The sequence below is a fragment of the Panicum hallii genome, chromosome 9, assembly GCF_002211085.1.
Source record: "Panicum hallii strain FIL2 chromosome 9, PHallii_v3.1, whole genome shotgun sequence".
NCBI lineage: Eukaryota > Viridiplantae > Streptophyta > Magnoliopsida > Poales > Poaceae > Panicum > Panicum hallii.
Genome location: NC_038050.1, coordinates 34,648,842 through 34,657,587, shown reverse-complemented (window position 1 = coordinate 34,657,587; position 8,746 = coordinate 34,648,842).

Genomic DNA, 8,746 nt, shown 5'->3' with positions numbered 1-8,746 from the left:
CCGTGTGACGCCCTGAAAATTTACCAAATTAAATCACGCGCTAGAGTGCCTCGTTTAAAAGTCATTCGTCGCCAAAACCCTAACCCTAACCCTTCCTGTCCGACAGCGGACCTGACCGATGTCCCCTCCCGTACCACTTACGCGTGACCGCTTTCCGCGATCGGCGCCGGTGCAATGCTGTGCTTCTCGCGCAGCGCGCGGTCGACGCTCGCGCGTGGCCGACCGACCGCGGTCGCCGCCGTGATCGGCGCCGACGCGCCCCTCCCTTTCTCTCCCTCCCCTTTCTCCTTTCTCTTTTTCTCTCTCCCTCCTATTTCCTTTCTTTTTCCCTTTTTCCCTCTCTTTCTTTTCTTTCTTCCTCCCTTTCTTCTTTTCCCATTTCCCTTCTCCTCCCTTCTCCTCTCCCCTGCTCCCGAACGCCGCCCTCTCCTGCTTGGCCTGAGCCACGGCCCTCTTCCCTCACGCGCGAGTGCGCGCCCGAGCACCCCGCGCGCACACCCCGGCCGCGCGCTAGCCCCTGCCGTGCCACGCACGAGCCCTCGCCGCGCCGCGCGCGAGCTCCTGCCCGGCCGCGCCGCGACGCACGCACGCGCGACGCGTGACCGTGCGCTGCGCCGTGCCGACCGCCGGCCGCACCACGCCCTGGCCCGCGCCGTGTCGCGCCACCGCGCACGCGCGCGCCCGCGCGTGCCCCGCGTGCCGCGCCGCCCGCCGTGCCGCACGTCGCCTGCACACGCACGGCGAGCTGCGACGACGCGCCGCCCGCCGTGCCGCATTCCGCCCCACCGCGCACGCCATCGCTTCCCTGCTCCTGTGCCGGCACAGCTCCACGTACGGTACCTCGGCGCCCTCGCCACCACGCCGCTCCACGACGTCCGCGAACGGCCAAGCGCCATTAATGGCCGTCCCGAAGCCGCTCCGCCGGCCACCACCCGCCCGCCCGCTCGGCCGCCTATAAATAGGCCCCCGAGCAGCCGCCACCTCCCCCACGGCCTGCACTGCCACCGCCCGCCCCTCCCCTAGCTCATAGCACCGCCGCCGCAAACGCCTCCGCCCTCCGCCGCTTGCTCCCGTGGGCGCGCTCCCTCGCTCCACCTCGGCCCAAGGTGAGGCCGGGGAAAGGATACCCGTGCCCCCCTCTCTCTTTTCCCCCACCCCCGGACCGCCGCCGTGCCCTGACCGGCCGGATTGGGCCGCCGCCGGCGCCCTGCCCTCCCCCTCCTCTGTTTTGCACGGGGGAGAGGAAGGAGAAGGGCATTTTGCCCATAGCCCCTCCCTTTTCCCTGTTTTTCCCCAAAAACCCCTCCTTTCCCATGAACACTCCCCTATTCATTCCCCTTTTGCAAAAGAGACCTCGTTCTTCCTATTAATTCAAATTGAACCCTCCAATACTGGAACCTAGATACATTTAACACTCTTTAGCATGCCCCGAGAATTTCTGGGATTTACAAAAAGGTCCCTGCTATTTCCAGATACCTACGAATAAACCCCTAGAGCCCTGTTCAACCACCCGAACCCTCTTTAGCTCGTCATTTTATGTGCAAAACAACCTCCGATCGACCCAAACTTTACCATGCCCTTTCTAGCATAGTTATGGCCATGCCATTAAGAAACCACCCAAAATATTACCCCTAACTCCGTAACTAAACTATTTCCGATTCGAGCTCAACGATGAAAGCTTTTAATTCTTTCGCTTGATTGTGTGTCTGTTTGTTTGCGTCGTAGGACACAGAGTGAACGAGGAAGGTCTCGACTGTGACCAAACAAACGAGGACCAGTTCTGCGACCCCGAGCCCGAGGGACAGTGCTTCGATCGGGACCTCCCGCAAGGGTTTGACGATGGCAAGTTCGATTCCACCCTTTGATGCATGTTTCTATCCTAGTTTTTATAAACGCAACCCGATGGCCTGTTTTATAAAAATTGCATGGTTTTGCGTGCCGTAACCATGGTAGGATAGCCACCCTTGTTGTGACAACCATACTTTGACCACCTGGTTTTGCAAAGAAAGTGTGTGTGCGTGTGGGAAGGGATAAAGTGTGGTTTTGAAAAGTGAGTTAGACGGGATGGATGGCATTTCTGTGTGAATTGCCGTTGGTGTGCTCGTACCTGTGTGGTTGAGCGTGGAAGGGAGACATCCATCCTGTCACCCCTAAGGACCGAGTTGATGTGTCGTCTCACCTAGCTTCCTGACGTGCAAACCACTTGACCGTTGTATGGGCAACGGCTTGGTCTAACCCCACTAGTTAGTCTGATAGCCACCAGGAGAGCTGGGAGCAACGGGTGATCAAGGAGACGGGATAAGCTCTGTGTGACTTATGCCCCGGTTAAACCTCGGTGATAGGTCGAATGACCCCTTGATAGATCCCGTGGTGGCTAGTCAGGTCTAGCTAAGGTGGGTAAGGGCTTTGATGGGATCTGCACCGGCACTAAGGTGTTCGTGCTGTGGTACCCCACCTGTGGGTAAAGTTGCACACCTCTGCAGAGTTGAAAATCTATTCGAATAGCCGTGCCCACGGTACTGGGCAAGTTATGGTGTGGTCACATAACTAGTGTTTCTCTCTGGGAATGGTTGAGCTGGTGTGAGTGGTTTGGAAAGTGTCCGGCAGTTGTGCCGTGTGCTACGGCGGACGGGGAGTCCGGTAGCAGTTTAAAACTTGGACCCTGCGTGGATCAACCTTGTATGCTCTTTGGTACTTGAAAGCTTGTTTTGAAAATGTTTTAAACGAACCACTGCATGCAACCGAGTCTTCTGCAAATAAACCCTAACACTATCCTTGGATTATCCTGTGCATCTAACTCTGTTATACCCCCTCCGTGGGTGTGATTGGACTTGCTGAGTACGTTTATACTCACCCCATTTTTACTTTTACAGTGGAAGACCCAGACTACGTACCCGAAGACAACGAGTAGGGTTTCGTCCTGCACCCAGTCTTGCCTGTGGTTGAGGCCACCGTTGGATTCCGCATGGCGCAAGACTCTGATGATCCTCTTTTTGGAACTAGTGTAGTAGTGTGGGTTTTAGTTGTAATCCTCGCGATAGTGGCGCTTCATTGCCCATTACCGCGAAGAGTTGTACGGTGATGTACTATCTGTTGTAATAAAAGTGTTATCAGCCTCCTGGGACTGATAAATTCACACTTCTAAGTCTTCCCTGATGGGGGGACGCTTCAGGTGGTATCAGAGCCGTAGACTGGCCGTAGGACGTGACCCTAGGAGCGAAACCCCTTTTCAGGCCCTAGAATTTGTCCCGATTTAGAAATTTTCTGCAAACACTCACCCCTGGTCTTTGCCTTGTTCCAGATGGCTGGCAATGGATGGGTTAACGGAATCTGCCACGCAGAGCCCGGCCTCCCCAAGTTACTATTGCTCAGCCTGGAACGCATTGGGATTATGGAACCACCGGAGTATGCCTACCGTGAGTACATCGCCGGGGGCACCCTTCGGTGTGACATGATGGTTTTTGTGGAGAGGAGCACCCGCTACCCTGATGTGGACCCTTGGTTCATCTCCACCGCTGGTTTTCGTTTCCCCGACACTTATAGAAAGGCCGCTCGTAAAGCCCTGCGACGGCTGCGTGTGCTCTACAGGCGCCACCTTCAGCGGACTCCTATGGGATTTTTCCCACCCGCTGAGGGAAGAGGACGCACTTGGATTGCCCGGATGAGGGGACTTGGACGAGAAGAAGAAGACCTAGAAGATACGGTCTCCCACCTGTCCATCTACCTTACTGGCTTGGATGCACTCTACCGCGAACAGGCGGCACAACTGAAGCAGCTAATCCATGGGATTGAAAAGATAACCCAGGAGCTGGAGGAACAACGGACAAGAGCCGCAAGCGCCGAGTATTCCTTAGCCGCCCTCCAAGCCCAGATGCAAGAATACGAGAACCGCAACGGAATAGGTGGATGGATAGAGGAAGAAGAAGAAGAACCCATGGAAACCCATTGGGATAAGGGTACTCAGACCGAAAACGAGATGGATCGGTTCCTTCCAATAAAGAAGCGCTCTATTAGGACCGAGGAAGAATCCCCATGATAGGATTAGCACCCCTAGCTAAAACCCTACCCTAATGACCACGTATCTATGAAAACTGTACCACCCTTGTTGTAATAATAAATATCATCTACTCCCTTTTGCACCTGTACTAGGTTGTTTACCCTGTTTCTGTTTCAGATGGCTGAGGAAGGATGGACCCAGGGCGATTGCCAAGCTGCACCTGGATTCCCCAGCCTCTTGATCATCACCCTGGAAGGCCTTGGTGTTACGGAGCGCCCAAGGTATTACAGCCAAGAGTACGAGCACCATGGTACCCTCCGCTGCAGGGTGATCCTGGTCATCGCCAGGAGAAACCGCTACCCCGACATTCAGCCTTGGCGAGCGACCGCCACAGGGTTTAGACACCAAGACACCTACCCCTTGGCCATCAGAAAAGCACTCCGTTATTTGTGCCGGATTTTTGAAGAACACCTCGCCCCCACGCCAGCCAAGTTCTTCCCGCCGGCCATCAGAACCCCAGTCTGGGAAGCACGCATGAGAAACCTGGAACGGCGTCGCCACGAAGAAGGCCCCCTGTACCAAGTGGCTACTTACCTAGCCGCCCTGGACCAACTCTTTGATGAGCAAGCCAACCTTCTGAGGGAACAGACCCATCGAGCCGAGCAAGCAGAGCTTGCAGTAAGGTTACAGCAGATCCGAGCCGCCCACGCCGAGGCGAGAGCCGCAGCCGCGGTCAGTAGCGAAGCAGTCGCCCAAGAGAGCCTCAGACAGGCCCGAGACCGGCGTATGCAAGATTGGACCCAAAGTGGAACACCGGTCCCGGCAATTGGAGAAGACCATGTTTTACTCGGAACGCCCGTCATTGGGTGGGGATCACTCTTTGGGAGCACACGAGCCCCACCCGAGAACCCTGGAAGTTCTGCTGCCGCCGACGAAGGGGATGCTGCAATGCAACCCCTGACCGATGGGGACCCAGAAGACGGCGAGCGAGAACCTCTCACCCTTCCCGCCCCGGAAGAAGGCACGCCTCGCGAATAGAATAACCGACGCCGTCCCAGTGATGCACCCCCCAGCTTAAGACGTGCCCTTAGACAAGACCCTGGCCGAGTAGCACGAGACCTAGTCGTACCCCCAAGTCGTACCCCCCTTGCAGTAATAAAATGGTTTGTGCTTGTTGTTTGTGATGTGTGTGTTGGTTTATTGTGTGCTGATTGTTTATATGAATACCGGCAGAAGGTAGATTCTGCCTTATATATATATATATACGAATTAAACAACTTAAACATCACCTAATCGTAACCCCACTCTACCCAATCAACAGATGGTTCCCTGGAGCGTCACGAGGGCCTCCCGTAGCCGGAACCCCGCAGCCGCTGGTGCCGGAGCACAGCCTGCTGGACAAAATCCTCCTCAGGCAGAACAAGAAGTAAGCCAGAACCGAGGAGAAAATCAAGGAGGAGAGCAACTACCACCACCCCGCCCCTCGGAGACCTGGCGCAGATAATTCACAACCAGACCCTCATACTGGAGACTCTGGCCAATGCCCTCATTAACCGGCAGCCACGAGGGCAGAATATGAACGACAAGCTAACAGCCTTTCTAAGGACCAAGTCGCCCACCTTTGCCGGATCCTGCAACCCGTTGGATGCAGACGACTGGTTGCGAGTGATTCAGAGGAAACTCGAACCATTCGAGTGCCAGGACCGAGACAAAGTCCTTCTAGCAGCCCACCAGCTCACCGGAACAGCATTATCCTGGTGGGAAAACTATTGTGCCGCAGCCGAGGATGCCTCTACCATCACCTGGGGAGAATTCGTAAGGGAGTTCCGCCGCTACCACATCCCTTCGGCCACCATGAAACGCAAGGCGGATGAATTCCGCGCACTACAACAAGGAAGCATGACGGTGGAGGAGTACACCCACCGGTTCATAGAATTGGCCCGATATGCGCCGGAGGAAGTGAACGACGACGATAAGAAGCAAGACATGTTCAAGAAGGGATTAAGCCCAGAACTCCGAACCTTGCTTACCCCTCAGATCTATCCGGACTTCAACACCCTGATGAACAAGGCTATCCTCACGGAAAGGGCCAAAGCCGAAGAGAGGAAGGATAATAAACGCAAATTCCTGGAAAGTAAGGCCCGCCAACAGGACCGCTTTCAAAAGCCGAGGAACTCCAACTACACTGCACCAAGATCCCAGGCCCCAATGCAGTATAGAACTCAGTCCCAAGTGACAGGATCACGGGCCCCTGAAGCACAGCCTAAGAGTCAGAATACCCTGAGGGCCCCGCAGAGCAACACAAGCCTGGTTGCCTCCGACAACAACAATGTTAGGGCCTGTTTCAACTGCCGTGAGACAGGGCATTTCATCGCCAATTGCCCTTATGCCAAGAATAAGCCGGCAACATCGGCCTTCTCCAACACGGTGAATGGGCCCAGACCAGCCCTGACCGGTGCCAACCGAGTGCCCGTCCGCAACAACGACGACAACCAGCAGGTGAAGCAGCAATCATTTGGACGAGCCCGCGTCAATCACATCGATGCGCAAGAGGCTCAGGAAGCCCAGGGCGTAGTGCTCGGTGAGTACCTAGTCAACTCAGCTCTGGCAACAGTACTATTTGATTCTGGGGCATCGCACTCGTTTATATCCTCGAGCTATGCGGAGAAACACAAATACCTACAGTACTACTAAAAACCCCCCTATTAACCCGGACGCCTGGAGGCGACATCAATTGTCAATTAGGATGTCCACGGGTAAGGATCAATTTAAGTGGGGTAGACTTTCTAGCAGATTTGGTAGTACTTAAGTCTGGGGGAATAGACGTGATCCTTGGAATGGACTGGTTAAGCCGACACAATGGTCTCATAGGCTGTATCGACAAAGTGGTACACCTAACAAACCCTGAAGGAGTACAAGTGATCTGCCATACTCGGGATAGTAAGTTCGACCCAATGGTGTTTAGCCTGGAAGCCAAGCCCTTAGAAGGAGTCCCGGTAGTAAACGAGTACCCCGGATGTATTCCCCGAAGAGCTTCCCGGTATGCCGCCGAACAGGGATATAGAGTTCGTCATAGACCTTATCCCCGGAACATCCCCTATAGCCAAGAGACCCTATAGGATGGCGGCCTCTGAGTTAACAGAATTAAAGAAGCAACTAGAAGAACTGCAACGAATTGGCTTCGTTAGACCAAGCTCATCGCCATGGGGAGCCCCAGTGCTGTTTGTCAAGAAGAAGGATGGGAGTATGAGGTTGTGTGTAGATTACCGAGCCCTGAACGAGGTTACCATTAAGAATAAGTACCCCCTCCCCAGGATCGATGACCTGTTCGATCAGCTGAAAGGAGCCAAGTACTTCTCTAAGATCGATTTAAGGTCAGGATATTTCCAGCTCAAAATTAGGGAAAGTGACATCCCTAAGACAGCTTTTTGTCACCCGCTACGGGCAGTTTGAGTTCACCGTAATGTCCTTCGGACTAACCAACGCCCCTGCCTATTTTATGAACCTCATGAATAAGGTGTTCATGGACGAGCTGGATAAGTTTGTCGTAGTCTTTATCGACGACATACTTGTCTATTCTAAGAGTATTCAGGAACATGAGCAACACCTGCGGGTAGTATTGGAAAAGCTGAGGATGCATAAGCTATATGCTAAATTCAGCAAGTGTGAATTCTGGCTGGAGAGAGTAGCTTTCCTTGGTCACATTCTGACCGCGGAAGGCGTAGCAGTGGACCCAGAGAAGGTCGAAGCGGTCTCCAACTGGCAGCGGCCGACCAACGTTAGTGAAATCAGAAGTTTTCTTGGATTAGCCGGATACTATCGGAGATTTATTGAGGGATTCTCGAAGATAGCCCGACCCATGATGGAACTTCTTAAGAAGGAGAAGAAGTTCGCCTGGATGGAAAATTGTGAAAGAAGTTTTCAAGAATTGAAGCAGAGGTTGACAACCGCCCCAGTGCTGACTCTACCGGACATTCATCGGGACTTTGTCATTTATTGTGACGCATCCCGACAAGGATTAGGGTGTGTACTGATGCAAGACGGGAAAGTCGTCGCATATGCTTCCCGCCAACTCCGGACTCATGAGCAGAATTATCCGACTCATGACTTGGAATTAGCAGCCGTAGTGCATGCCCTTAAGATTTGGAGACACTACCTAATTGGAAATAAGTGTGAGGTTTACACCGACCACAAGAGTTTGTAGTATATATTCACCCAACCAGAGTTAAACCTAAGGCAAAGGAGATGGTTGGAGTTGGTTAAGGACTACAATTTTGGAAATCCATTATCACCCCGGAAGGCGAACGTGGTAGCTGACGCCTTAAGCCGGAAATCCTATGGACCCAAGGATACGCGAGGAAATGGCACGATTAAACGTGCACATTGTTCCTCGAGGTTCCAGCCATGTGCTAAGCGTCCAATCAACACTAGAGGATAGAATTAGAGAGGCCCAAAGCTCGGATCAGGAGTTAATAAAGATCTGCAAACAAACTGGAGAAAACAAAGCACCGGGCTTCAGAGTAGACGATAAGGAACGTTATGGTACGAGGATAGGATTTGTGTACCCCAGAATGGAGATTTCCGGCAGACAATCATGGACGAAGCCCATAACTCGGCCTACTCCATCCACCCAGGATCCACCAAAATGTATATGGACATAAGGCAAAAATATTGGTGGAACGGGATGAAGGCGGATATCGCACGATTTGTGGCACATTGTGATACTTGTCAAAGAATCAAGGCCGAACA